Source organism: Schistocerca piceifrons, chromosome 3, assembly GCF_021461385.2.
Source record: "Schistocerca piceifrons isolate TAMUIC-IGC-003096 chromosome 3, iqSchPice1.1, whole genome shotgun sequence".
Classification (NCBI taxonomy): domain Eukaryota; kingdom Metazoa; phylum Arthropoda; class Insecta; order Orthoptera; family Acrididae; genus Schistocerca; species Schistocerca piceifrons.
In genome coordinates, this window is record NC_060140.1 from 919311846 (window position 1) to 919326864 (window position 15019).

Sequence of the window (15019 nt, forward strand, 5' to 3'; positions counted from 1 at the left end):
AGGCGTACACCCCGAAGCTATCCGTACAAAATCGAGCGTCATCAGGAACTGTTAGCCACCGATTCTGCAACGTGGAGAGAATTTCCGGTATGACCAGTTCAAAGAATTGGGGAATATGTTCCCACATTCTGAGGGTCTGTCAACACCCACAGCTGCAGAAATTGGGCCACCGAAAATGTTAGAATTGCGCATGACTAAAAAGTCACAATGTGGAGTGGATTTCCCAGACCACTCGTGATTTCACCCCTTTTTCCGTGAGGAAATGTGGGGTGCTACTTTTCAATCTGTCGGCGTGATGGGTGCAAGGTATGCCAGTAGGTTACAGAATTGCATCATTCCTACCCTGACTGATAAACATCTGCTAGAAGGTATTATTTCTATCCAGGATGACGCTGCAGCCCATTTTGCTAAACATCTGAAAGAGCTCTTCGCACATCATTTGGTGAGAATGATGTGCTAAGCCGACACTCCAATCATACTTGACCTCTCAGGTCTCCAGATCTCAATCCACGTGATTATTGGTTGTTGGGTTACCTGAAGTCACAAATCTACTGTGAACGTTCGATCTCATTAAGGGTGCTAAAAGATAAGATCCGACTGCAATTTCTCATGCTTTTGTACCACTAACACTATCTGTTGGTCATTATGTGGTCTTTCCTGTTTTCAATAAAGCCCCATGCCATTTCAAGCGTGTGTCTCACTTTCAGCATGGTCAGATGAGTCGCGATTTCAGTTGGTAAGAGCTGCTGGTATGGTACTGTTGTGTACATAGTCCCGCGTAGTCAGCGCGTACACAAGTTTCCCACTAGAGCGCGCCACGCTAAGCACAACAGCGCAGGCGCAGCGCTCGTCCATCTCCACACTACGAGATGGCGCTGCCATAGAGACAGACCAAATTCTGCTTCCGCCGATCCGCGTATTAATATGTAACGCAGCCAATGAGATTGCTGCTAATGTAGAACCTTTTCTCCTCGAGGATCACACTCAAGCAGTGATACATGAATGCGCGAGGTATTATGACGAGTGTACAGACCTCCGATTAGTCAGTCTGCATTTGTCTGCACCAGTCTGCACCAGTCTGCACCAGTCTGCATTTGTCTGCAACAGTCTGCATGAGTTCTACATTTGTCTGTACCAGTCTATAGTCAAGTTTCAGTCCTTGACTAATAAGATTGCCATATTCCTGTACATAGCCATGAAGGTAAATGCATAGACACTTTTGTCAAGTATCACAGATATATGTGAGAATAAGATTAACGTACCAGTACCAAAGGAACTTCAGATTGTCAATTGTAAATAGCATCCAGATCCATGTTAAGTAATTTATATGCTTGTTATTATTTTAATAAATGTGTGTGAAAATTAATCAAGTTCTGTTTAAAGTTGGTCACCGTCAATCTGCTACGCTAGCGTGCAAGTGGTATTTCTATCGTCTGACCTAACGGTAGAAGATAAACACGCTACCATAAGACCACGAGACATATTGCTGACACTCTCATACTTCGTTAGAGTGACAAGTCAAATAATCTGATGGTGTGTGTACTGAAGGTCTTACAGTACGCACACCACAGGTACGAATGTGGCGCAGACCCTACGAAGAAATGGACCAAAGTTGCCAACAAGCTGGTGGTGCCTCTTTGATGGTGTGGGCTGCGGTTAGATGGAATCGATTGGGTCCTCTGCTGCTTCTGCTGCTGCTACTGCAGGTACTGAGATGGTAGTGGAGGAGGAGGTGGAGGAGATGGCATATATGGCATTCATGGGTTCTGATTATGGTCAGCCCAAGTGAATGCACTACAGCTGGTTTTGGTGGCCCCACTGGTGAATCTATCAACATTCATGTAAAGTGGCAGCCCTGTGTTCTCGTGATGGGCGGGGATCCATCCCAGGTGCCATCTGAACATCCACACCTGTTCCAGGTTTCCTTTATGGAAGCTACATCAGTATGGCAGAAACTCCAGATGTTGTTGCAGCCAAAGAAGATGGAGGATGGTTCAAGGTTACTTGCCATGGAGAAGTTATGGCAGTACTTTGTCAGTGACAGACATCACTATGTATGTACTAAAAAAATTGTAAGAGTGGCTTCACCAACAGAAGACTGCATTGCTGCTGTCAATTTCTCCTTCAAACTTTGAATTGTCCACTCAGTTTTACCAATTGCCTGATGAAGAAAAGGAACATTGTTGAGACACTGTATGCCATATTGTGTGCAAAACTCTGCAAATGGTGAAAGAGGTGAACTAGAGGCCATTATCAGTCACCATGGCCCATGGAATATATTATCATAACGTAAATGGAAATGTTGAGACAGAGTCTATGAGTAGCTACTTCAAATTGAGAAAGAACCAGCAAAGTTTCAAGAACTCAGACCAAAGGAGCAGAAGGCTGGGGCTAGGATGAAAAGACTTGTGGAAATTTTGCCTGCTGGGGGATGCCTTGACGTGTTTATAAATGGCAAACTAGCCAGAAAGCATTTATGGTGGGCCATGCTCTTTATCCACGTGACACCCATTGACCTACATGAAGCAGGATCAGGACCCAAGTGCAGAGTGAGGGTGGGAGCACCGACCATTGATTGGAAATGGATATGTTCGGTCACTTGGCGAGTGTTTGCAGTAATCAATGGACTTCACATTCCCCAGTGATCACGTCACTGGGCGACAGTTTTAAGCCATTGGGTTGAAGAACATTCTGGACAAGAGGGGGACTTCTTGATCCATGCCACGTCCAATTGGGGCTTTACGCCGGGCTAAAGAGGTCCGACACGTCACAAGATTTTTGTCACATCATTGTAAGGTAAGTGGCACACTATATAGTGTAAGAGAGCAAGCATGCAAGGTGCCTCGAGACACGGACGAGCGCCGCGGCGGAGGCGGCAGCAATCACTTACCGGCAGCGACCAACAGCAGCGCCGCGGCGAGTACGAGAGGCGGGCACGTCGGCCGGTGGGTCCTCGCCGGGGGCGGCGCCTCAAGCTGCGTCTGGGGGCGGACCATGGCTCAGCTGCTGCTGCGGCTGCTGCTGCTGTCCTGCACACACCGACACACGACCGGCATTCAGTCAGCCTCTTCCCCTAAAAGCTTTTCCCGCAGCGCGCGCGCCTTGCAGGCAGATGCGCGCCGTATGAGATTTGCGATTTATTTTCGTCTCCCGTCCGCGCCGGCGAGAGGAGATATTAAACCGTGTCCTCGCGGGCGGTATTCCGAATATTACTCTGCGCCGGCGAACGCGGCGCGCGTAAGCCGCTTTCGCCCATTCGCGCCCTATTTAGAACGCCATTCTTGATTGCAGTGCCTCTCGCGTTTCACGGAATGTCCTCTGAAGCTCGCAAGCACCGCTTGTGGGTGGCACGTCGACTGCACTGACTACAGTTCCCTCCTAAAGAATTGTTTTATTTCACAGCGCCACTGCGACATTGCCACACAATTATAGTACGTATCTCTACATCTGCTCAATAATTGTTATTAACACACAGAATAACAAGTGTACTTAAGTAACAGGAATTACGCATTGCTCACAGAACAAGAAACACTCCAGTCACATTTACAAACAACAATAGACAAACTAGATAAACGCCAATGAGCAGATACACTCCTGGAAATGGAAAAAAGAACACACTGACACCGGTGTGTCAGACCCACCATACTTGCTCCGGACACTGCGAGAGGGCTGTACAAGCAATGATCACACGCACGGCACAGCGGACACACCAGGAACCGCGGTGTTGGCCGTCGAATGGCGCTAGCTGCGCAGCATTGGTGCACCGCCGCCGTCAGTGTCAGCCAGTTTGCCGTGGCATAGGGAACTCTATCGCAGTCTTTAACACTGGTAGCATGCCGCGACAGCGTGGACGTAAACCGTATGTGCAGTTGACGGACTTTGAGCGAGGGCGTATAGTGGGCATGCGGGAGGCCGGGTGGACGTACCGCCGATTTCCTCAACACGTGGGGCGTGAGGTCTCCACAGTACATCGATGTTGTCGCCAGTGGTCGGCGGAAGGTGCACGTGCCCGTCGACCTGGGACCGGACCGCAGCGACGCACGGATGCACGCCAAGACCGTAGGATCCTACGCAGTGCCGTAGGGGACCGCACCGCCACTTCCCAGCAAATTAGGGACACTGTTGCTCCTGGGGTATCGGCGAGGACCATTCGCAACCGTCTCCATGAAGCTGGGCTACGGTCCCGCACACCGTTAGGCCGTCTTCCGCTCACGCCCCAACATCGTGCAGCCCGCCTCCAGTGGTGTCGCGACAGGCGTGAATGGAGGGACGAATGGAGACGTGTCGTCTTCAGCGATGAGAGTCGCTTCTGCCTTGGTGCCAATGATGGTCGTATGCGTGTTTGGCGCCGTGCAGGTGAGCGCCACAATCAGGACTGCATACGACCGAGGCACACAGGGCCAACACCCGGCATCATGGTGTGGGGAGCGATCTCCTACACTGGCCGTACACCACTGGTGATCGTCGAGGGGACACTGAATAGTGCACGGTACATCCAAACCGTCATGGAACCCATCGTTCTACCATTCCTAGACCGGCAAGGGAACTTGCTGTTCCAACAGGACAATGCACACCCGCATGTATCCCGTGCCACCCAACGTGCTCTAGAAGGTGTAAGTCAACTACCCTGGCCAGCAAGATCTCCGGATCAGTCCCCCATTGAGCATGTTTGGGACTGGATGAAGCGTCGTCTCACGCGGTCTGCACGTCCAGCACGAACGCTGGTCCAACTGAGGCGCCAGGTGGAAATGGCATGGCAAGCCGTTCCACAGGACCACATCCAGCATCTCTACGATCGTCTCCATGGGAGAATAGCAGCCTGCATTGCTGCGAAAGGTGGATATACACTGTACTAGTGCCGACATTGTGCATGCTCTGTTGCCTGTGTCTATGTGCCTGTGGTTCTGTCAGTGTGATCATGTGATGTATCTGACCCCAGCAATGTGTCAATAAAGTTTCCCCTTCCTGGGACAGTGAATTCACGGTGTTCTTATTTCAATTCCCAGGAGTGTATATACCAGTTAGAATGCTAACTGGGGATGACAGGAAAGACTTTCAAAACTGTGTACGTATAAAGAACATTCAAGAAGCTGGAAGTAAGAAAATAGCCATTGTACCTTTGCCAAACACCTGATAAAACATGGACACGTTCCATCCAACATAGGATAGGACATGAAAATTATTACAGTGAACAATTAAATAAAAAGTTCCTGACATTACAGGAAAGCTATCATGTACAAAGAGCACTCGAAATGAAAAAGAAAGTAGTTATTGACTCAATCAACAAAACCAGTAAGTCACTGCTCATGTTAGCAACTAAAACTATAACAAAGAGAAATGCGAAACATAACCAGAATAAATAATTAATTAACATTCCTCTCTCTCTCTCTCTCTCTCTCTCTCTCTTTCTCTCCCTCTCTCCCCCTTCTCTCTCTCTCTCTCTCTCTCTCTCTCTCTCTCTCTCACTCACACACACAGAGCCGGCCGGTGTGGCCAAGCAGTTCTAGGCCCTTCAGTCTGGAACCGCACCACTGCGGTCGCACGTTCGAATCCACTCTCGGGCATGGCTGTGTGTGATGTCCTTAGGTTAGTTAGGTTTAAGTAGTTCTAAGTACTAGGGGACTGATGACCTCCGATGTTAAGTCCCATAGTGCTTAGAGCCATTTTTGAACACACACACACACACACACACACACACACACACACACACACACACACACAAACACACACACACACACAAAACAAACGAAAATATCAAATTGCACACACAACATAAAACAAAAGACGAAAGATAAAAACACAGCGACAGAGGGCAACACTACACACTGTAAACACACAAATGTTCAACGCACAATGAAAAGTGCAAGTGAAGTGTTGTAATAAATTTGGTTGTAAAAATAACGGAAACAGGTCGTCTGGAACATTGGGTCTGCATAAAGACGTCTCCAGGACAACAAGCTCTCATGGACTAGCAACAGTGGATATCGTAAGAAACGCCAAGCGATAATCTAACCTCACGAAATTTGTGCTACAGAAGTTGCTTATAATATAAAAGATAAGAGGAAAACGAGAGAAAACGAAACGTAATAACATATTTGTAACTACTACATAATGCATTCATAATATATATAAAAACAAACATAGAAGCGAAACGTGAATGGGAAAAAGTAAATTGCCTTTCACTTAGTTACAAAGATGGAAAATACCTACACGAATTATTAATGAGCGTAAACCTTAAATAGACTGATGAGCGATGGAATTACAAACATCCAGCAGTATGAGGAAAATTCGGGAACTTAGACTGGATAGATACACGGCTGGAGTCATTAATAAGGTGTCGCTTTCACTCCGTAAACTGAAACAAGTAATTCGTAGAATCACTAACACTTCCCATACTTGTTTATTTTGATCCTATTCACCAAGGGCTTTATCGTAGCACAGCTCATTTCGCTGGAACTGAGTATGTATACTTGTCAGCAACACATTTTTAACGTTCGCTATTGTCATGGCTGCAGTCTGATAATCGTAGAGACTATTATACCAAGAACTGTCAGACCACCGTAGACTACCACAGACTATCGTAAGTAAGCGTAGAATACGGCACATTTCCTAGTAGCTTTTGTCAGTGAACGTCATACCCGTGTTACCTGTACGTTAGGTTTGTTATGTACCTATAGGGCGTTACCTTATAACGATCATTTTCCTTACACATCCGATCAGTGTCTTACTAGATTCATCTAAAAGGTATGCGGTTAACTGTCTATAAACTGAATGCGGTTATACTAAAGAAGTGGTTAACTGTCTAGAAACTAAATGAGGATATATAAAGGATTAGATCACATAGGGAACATTCTAGTTATACAAAGTTATCCTCCTGCCTGTTACTTGAAGTAAATGTTATTTATGGCAAAACTGAAACTATCAATGTTTGATTCAGGTTTTATTAGAAAACCGTTGACGTAACGTGAAACATAGGGCTGCTGAAGCAAAAATAAAGAAAACAATACAGATTTATCGCATACCGCTACAAAACGTAACTTTTCCAATAAAAAGTAAAATAAAAAAGCTGCAAAACAAAAATCTATCAAAAATCACTTCAGTGCTTTGTGAAAATTATGTAAGACATGTTTATCTTATTCTTAAAGGACTTTCGCATTTATCAATATTAAGAGAAAACTCTTGCCTTTGATCATGATGAAGCATATTGTATTGAGTATAAAATAAAATAAAAAATTATACATATATTTTTATGTTTGTGCCTGTGAACTGTACTTGCATCAAAAGTAACTGCTTTGCTTACATAAAAGCGCAAGAGTTAAGCGATTAACTAATTATTATTACCTATAAAATGCGATACATCTTTTATAACAATATAAAATACACACTTGACTAACACTGAATGATGTGTGGTTCTAATTACCTGTAAAACAAACAGCCAAACAAAACAAAACTAAGGAAGAGAAGTCGTCGGCTACCATTACAGCCGGTAGTGCTACCATTTACTATGGCATTTATGCGGTGCATCAAAACTACCGAACCGTAGTTTTTGTTGGGCGCAACTCTAATTGTACCCCGTGTTCGCAATATCGCCTTTTCTATCGTTACAGACGAACTGGAGATAAATTGAAGATAACTAAATCTTCAACTCTTACATTAATGACTGAGTAGTACAGCATTAATACTGGAGCCCAATAAAATAAAATCCATTTTATATCACTACATAACAACGCTACCTGTCAAAATCGTTTTCTGTTTCAGGAATGCTACTTTACAAAGATCTTTCCCAAAATAGGAGGGAAAAAATTCCTTTCACACTTCAAAAGACAGCAAATGGTCCACTTTACATCAGAGTGGCTCTCCCTTCTATATACGCGTCTGCAGCTCATTCTTGTCAACCCCTTCTCTCTCCCAGTAAAAATCCCTCACTGTTATGTACAGAGTCCACTACTGAAAATATGTTCTTTCTTAAGGGCTGCTGTCATTATCACTTCAGTTTTCTCCTCTTTCATTATCACTTATGTTTATGATGATACAAATATTATTTCAAATGTATTAAACTAATTAATGTTTTCTTATTCTTCATAACTTCTGTTATCACAATTTTAATTTTTGTTGTTGTTGTTGTTGTTGTATTAACATTACTATTAATGCAAATTATTATTATTATTATCGACTACTATTATTCCCCTTGGAAACTGTAGTTGTTCTCATAGCAATTTGTCACATGTATGTATGTATGTATGTGACCCAGAACCATGCATAGAAACTGAAAAAGTTTTTGTGGTTTTTTTTATATGAGTTGTTCTTAATCCATTATGAGAGACGGCCTTAAAGTCCTAATCTGGTCTGGCTAAATAAACAATAAATAACTAGTGTGCAGCAGTCGCGTTCGTCGATGGAGATGCATCATGGCACGTACTGTAACAGAAGTTTGGGAAGCATCCTGATCTATCTGATGTAGAGGGTGGTTCCGTGATAATGTTACAAAATTTCAGGGAAAATGGAGAAGGTTAAATGTATCAATTTGAGGAAAGGGTCCGTTGCCCGGATACAACAGAGTCGAAAGTTATAAGGGATACCTCTGACAGAGAACCTCTTCTACTGCAAGCTCTTTGCTTTCCATATTTTGGGAGGATGTAGTACGGACCAATGAAAAGAAAAGAAAGAAAAAAATTTAGAGGAAGCATTGGCCCCAAAGTCCACAGCTTAAGAGCTATGAGCACCTTTTCATCTTCACTTCTGTGAAACACATCTATCTTACTGAACAATATGTGTAACATAACATTTAAAAATCTTAGTTTGTTGCAGATGATAATCTGAAGCAAAACATCACCTATACTGCAAGTGTGAGGCAGCCACATAATCATCAGTATGTAATAGCAAGAGATATATTTTTCTGTTAATATTGTTGTATTAATCCATTAGATACTGTAAAAATGTATAATTCAGTCTGTGTATTTGTGTGTGTGTGTGTGTGTGTGTGTGTGTGTGTGTGTGTGTGTGCGTGTGTGTGTGTCGACTGGGTTAGGAGAAAAGGTTTAACACACGCCTAATGTTAAACCAGTGGTCGGATTTGAACCAAACTTGGTGAGCATATACCTTTTTGTCAGATCAGGCGACAATCGCTGTCGAGGTAAGAAACATCCACCTATCAAAGAGGCTGGCAGTGTGGGTGTAAAATAACAGTAGCCTGTTACGCGTTAATTCCAAGACTGTATTCGTCCTCTACTTGAGAATGAGCGCACTTAGCAACTTACAATCAACTTAACACATATTTTCTAGTTGACGACCCCAACAAGATAGTGAAATGGAAATGTTTATCTATTACTTCTTTTCCGCTGTTCATGCAGTACAAGTACAGCACGAGGTATCACGTTATAATTTATTACTTTTGCATTACTAACTCCATTCGCAACACACACTGCAGGCAGTATACATTTATGCCGTTAAATGGACCTACAAAAGGATATCAGTATATGATACATAGTTAAGGAAAAATGACGTCATAAACGATAAGCACAAAGTGAGACGCCGCATGGAACGGGCGTGCACGCACAACTATAAATAAATAAGTTGGTAAGGCCGGGTTTCTCTGCTAGTAGTTTCATAAAAGTAAATCCCATGATCTCAAAACTGTTAAATATTATTATCAAAAATATATTTCTATGTTATTTGACAAAATAAGTAAATCCACTGACGATGGTAAACTTTGTGGGAATATGTCTGCTTGTTAAAAAAGAAAAATGTTTCTTTCCTCCAGGCAGAACCACATTTTTGTAATTATACGTGTATTAGGAAGCAAAAATAGACAAAATAGAGCTTAAGCTATAAGGCGAATCATGACCCAGAGTTACAATATTGCGATACATACTACTTTACATGACACATTTTCCCTAATATTCCTGAAGATGCCAGAAAAACCGTAGTAAAAACGTTTTAACAAGAAAACGACTCTCGTTATTGGCTACCTAAACCGCGGAAACGATGTGCTCAGTTATTTAAGTGTGCTGTGTTTTTGGCCTCAACTGGGAAGCCTACATCAACCCTGATAGCACGCTACGATCTTCACAAGGTAATTTGTCCTCTAGGCATGCATTACGAATATTATTGCGAACCACTAACACCGTGGTGCGCGAAGAAGTTGGAAAAGGAAGCACTTGAGCCTGCATCAATGGCGTTCTCATTGCCCACAAGAGCAGAATTTTGTCTGATGCTTGATATTCTAGTAGCAAGTGTGGAGGTAGGTAGGTACAGAAGCATGTTTCAGCACAGCAATGCCACGGATTCATCACGGAAAGGGATCAGCCACATTTCGGCATGTATCATGTATAGATGCGGGACGTCACTCATCACCACTGAGTGTGATGTGAGGGCTGAGCTGTATCCGGACGGTATCCTCAAACCTGTTGGCACGGTCAGCATTTCGACGGTGTGTTCGTCTTTAAGTACGATAACCCATCAATATATGCCAGCCGGGGTGGCCGAGCGGTTCTAGGCGCTACAGTCTGGAACCACGCGACCGCTACGGTCGCAGGTTCGAATCCTGCCTCGGGCATGGATGTGTGTGATGTCCTTAGGTTACTTAGGTTTAAGTAGTTCTAAGTTCTAGGGGACCGATGACCTCAGAAGTTAAGTCCCACAGTACTCAGAGCCGTTTGCACCATCAATATATACCACCGCTTTCGTAAACAAATTCCTCCGGGAGTTTGGAACAACCGACAAGGAAGGCTTGCGGTATCTGCTGACATCTGCTGGGGCTAGTTAAAACTTGCAAACCTGCAGCTGTCGCAAGAAACCTAAGCAGGTCCACATTGGAAGAGTGGGCGAGGCTTTGGCAGCATCGTTTTGATTACCTTGTGAGCAGCTTGTCAAGGAGGATCCAAGTGTGTTTCAATGCACGAGCTGGAGGAATAGGGTACACGATTAAATGAAACAAGTTTACTGTAACCAGTCACTGTTTATTTACCTCCACGACTTGTTTCAAAGGTTTAAGCCTTTGGAGATAAATAAACAGTGACTGGTTACAGTAAACTTGTTGTTTCATTTAGTGTCAATAACAGTCACGGTAAAGCATAACCTAAAATGTTCGCATTTAAAGTAACAGTACAAGATGTTTGTCAGCAAACAGATTTTGATTTCACAGAAGTGAAAAAAGTGCCTTTGTTGTTGTTATAGGTAGTTTTGTGTTTACTTCATACAGAACTTGTTTCCCATAATTTTCATAAAGGTTATTATTTCATTCCTTGCTCCCGTTGAATCTTAGAGATGTAGATGTTGCAAAACTTTTACTGAGCAGATTACTTATCATCTCATCAAAACTATCCGGACATCTATTTGTGAACATTAATATGGGATGTGTCAGTCCTTCGGCTTTATGGCGGCTTGAAATCTGCTGGGGACACTTTCGATGATGTGTCTAAATGTCTGTAGAGGAATGGCAGCCCACTGATCCTCCAAAAACCGAATCCTGTGAAGATAGTTATATTGGACGCTGGGGTTTAGAGCAAAATCGACGTTATAACTCATGCCAAAGGTGTCCCACTGGGTTTAGGTCGCTATTGTGGGCAGACAAGTACATTTCACGGATATTGTTGTCCACAAACCATTGCCGCACACATGCTACTTTCATGCAAGGTGCATTGTCAAGCTGATACAATCATCGTCTCCGAATTGTTCCTCCACTTTACGCAATGCACAGTGCTATAAAATGTGTTCATATCGTCCCACATTTAGCGTTCTCTTAAACACAGTAAGAGGACACGCCCTAACTACGAAAACACCACTACATAGCAATACCGCTTCTTCTGTACTGTACTGTTGCCACTACACATGACCGAGCGAGGTGGCGCAGTGGTTAGCACAACGGACTCGCATTCGGGAGGATGATGGTTCAATCCAGCGGCCAGGCTTCCTGAATTAGGTTTTCCGTGATTTCCCTAAATCGCTCCAGGCAAATGGCGGGATGGTTCCTTTGAAAGGGCACGGCCGACTTCCTTCTCTGCCCTTCCGCAATCTGATGAGACCGATGTCCTCCCTGTTTTGTCTGTTCCCCGAAACAACCCAACCTCCACTACACATGACGGCAGGCGACGTCTTCCAGACATTCGCACAAAGTCTTCCATCGGGTTGCTACAATGTATACCGTGATACATCACTCCAAATCATTCGTTTCCGCTCATCGACTTTTCAGTGGCTTCGCTCTTTTGTGTGTGACTTCGCACTGACTACAGAAATGCGAGAATTACAAGGAGCCGCTCTACCACTGCACCCTATACTTCTTATCACTCTTCACAGTCATTGTGCTACATTAGCTGCTGCGAACACTTTCGAACTCACAAGTGAATCCTTCGTCTGATTCGTGCTTTTTCTTACGACCACCTTCCGCAATGTTCTACGATCCCAAACAGTCAGTACATTAGGTCTGTCCGTTTCCACCCCACAGCCACAACACCAACACTTCACTTCGACAGCCTTAGAATTGTCGAAATGTCCCTAATGGATCTGTTACACAAGTGACACCGAATGACTAACGCTGTTCGAAGTCACTCAGCTCTCCTCACTCATCCATTTTACTGTTACTGCTACAATTCCGACAACACAGTACTCCTGGCCTTCAATTTATGTTGTTGGATACGACTGTTGTGCCACCTAGTAGTCAATTCCATATTGCATAGAGTTGGGTTGGGTTGTTTGGGGGAAGAGACCAAACAGCGAGGTCATCGGTCTCATCGGATTAGGGAAAGAGGAAGAAGGAAGTCGGCCGTGCCCTTTCAAAGAAACCATCCCGTCATTTGCCTGGAGCGATTTAGGAAAATCACGGAAAACCTATATCAGGATGGCGGGACGCGGGATTGAACCATCTTCCTTACGAATGCGAGTCCAGTGTGCTAACCACTGCGCCACCTCGCTCGGTCACTTTGTATCGGGGTTTCCACATACATGCGATCAGATTTTGCGTTTCGTCCAATCCTGAGCCCCCCCACTCAAATCTATTATACTTAATTGCAATTACCGTGCTGAAGGGATCGTGATTAATCATGTACTTATTACATAAATTCAGTGTTATGTGTTTAAACAGCGAACCACTATCAGCCGTGATATAATTAGACGAATAAATGAGTGTTGGATAAGGTTGCATCTGGCTCATTATAATACCATGTTACGTACAAGTTTGAGATTCAGTGCACGGGTAAATGAATGATGATACTATGCGTTAGTGACAAAACGACCGGTACCTTAACGGATTATCTGTTGCTGTCTTGAGATATTATTCATCAAGCCTGGTAAAGGAACATGTTAGTGTCCTTCGTATGAACATTTGAAATTTAAACATTCAGTCATTTGCTCAAAGCAAAAACTATGGTTTGCAAGAACTTCCGTAACTTAAATCTGCATGTTTTTGGCAAGTCTGTCAAGTCACTTGCACCCGAAAATATTATTCCGTTTCAATAACGGTGAACACTGTCAAATTTCTCGTTACACTTCTCTTGTCTATTACAGTGAGAAAGAATGAAACGGAGCTTCTTGTATATCTCGACGAGTGTAAGTTTTCGATGGAATGTATTTCGCTGTTCAATTCGTGGGTCATGTGAAAGGAGGAAGTTTGACAAGTATTTACCAGTAGAATATATAAAATACTCTTCAGTGTAACGCCAGAAATGACAATATCGACTTAAAATGATTTAACAAAATGTAACTAATTTTTGGTACCCTAACTAGTACAGCGATACCTAACATCTCAAAGACGATGACAGTATTTGAGCTACGTGTTCTACAGGTACAGCTTACAGGTAATGAACTTAAAGCACAAAGTTCAGGCATTAATTTGAAAGAAATAACTATCAAAATTACATAATTTTTAGATGCAAATGTTTGTGATTGAAATGCGGATTTTAAGTCTTAGTTAACGATTTCAAGCATCACTAATGTATTAACATGAGACTATGTAGTTGTAGCTGTAAGCGAATCAACGTATATAATTAACTCAATGGATCTTACAGCGAGGTTTTGTTGTGAAACTCTCTGAAACAGTACGTTAGCGCGAGATTCCAAACCGGATCCCTGCCTTGTAAGGGGTACGCTCTTACCAACTGATGAGTACAGGGACATGTAACTATCCATCAGCGTTCACAAAACTAAAGCTATTTTAGGGGATTATGTGTACAGCCGAAATACCTCATTTGGTAATAGCTATGACCGCGAAGGGCTAGGATCTAGGTTAGAGACACACCTTGACTGAGTACGTCAACAAGTAATCTGCAGCTAACGTTTCTTCATTGTTGCTCGCTTACAATTAACAAGCAGGTGCTATATTCAGTTGTTTCTTTCCTGAAAGTATTTGTATGGAGTGGAGCCATGTATGGAAGTGAAACACGGACGATAAACGTTTTAGACAAGAAGAGAATATAAGCTTTTGAAATGTGATGCTACAGAAGAATGCTGAAGATTAGATGGGTAGATCACGTAACTAATGAGGAGGTACTGAATAGAATTGGGCAGAAGAGAAATTTGTGGCACAAGCTGACTAGAAGAAGGGATCGGGTAGTAGGACACATTCTAAGGCATCAAGGGATTTACGGTTTAGTACTGAAGGGAAGCGTGGAGGGAGTGGAAATCGTAGAGAGAGACCAAGAGATGAGTACCGTAAGCAGATGCAGAAGGATTTAGGTTGCAGTAGTTACTCGGAGATGAAGAGGCTTGTACATGATAGAGTAGGATGAAGAGCTGCATAAAACCAGTCTTTTGACTAAAGACCAAAACAACAACAACAACTGACTTGTTAAGAAACTATTCAAATGTAATGAAAACGTGGGAAGTTATTCTTCTCTTCTTCTTCGATAATTTACCAAGTGAATTCACAATATGTATGGACTAAAGGTGAACAGAACAAAGACAAAAGGCACAGACAGATAGGACATATGTTAAGGCACCTGATAATAACTTCGATGGAACTAGAAGGGGACAAAGATTAAAATATAACCAACAATTAATTGAAGCTGTTGAGTGAAAGCGCTACTCT

The 15019-nt window shown here is 43.2% G+C and overlaps 1 long non-coding RNA gene across 1 annotated transcript in view; it reads right to left on the bottom strand.

The window, feature by feature from the left end:
• LOC124789751 overlaps window positions 1–15019 on the bottom strand; it is a 470212-nt gene that overhangs the window by 329909 nt on the left and 125284 nt on the right. The window contains exon 2 of the long non-coding RNA XR_007016161.1: window positions 2891–3029. This is a non-coding gene — a long non-coding RNA (uncharacterized LOC124789751). The remainder of the gene's footprint in view (window positions 1–2890; window positions 3030–15019) is intronic.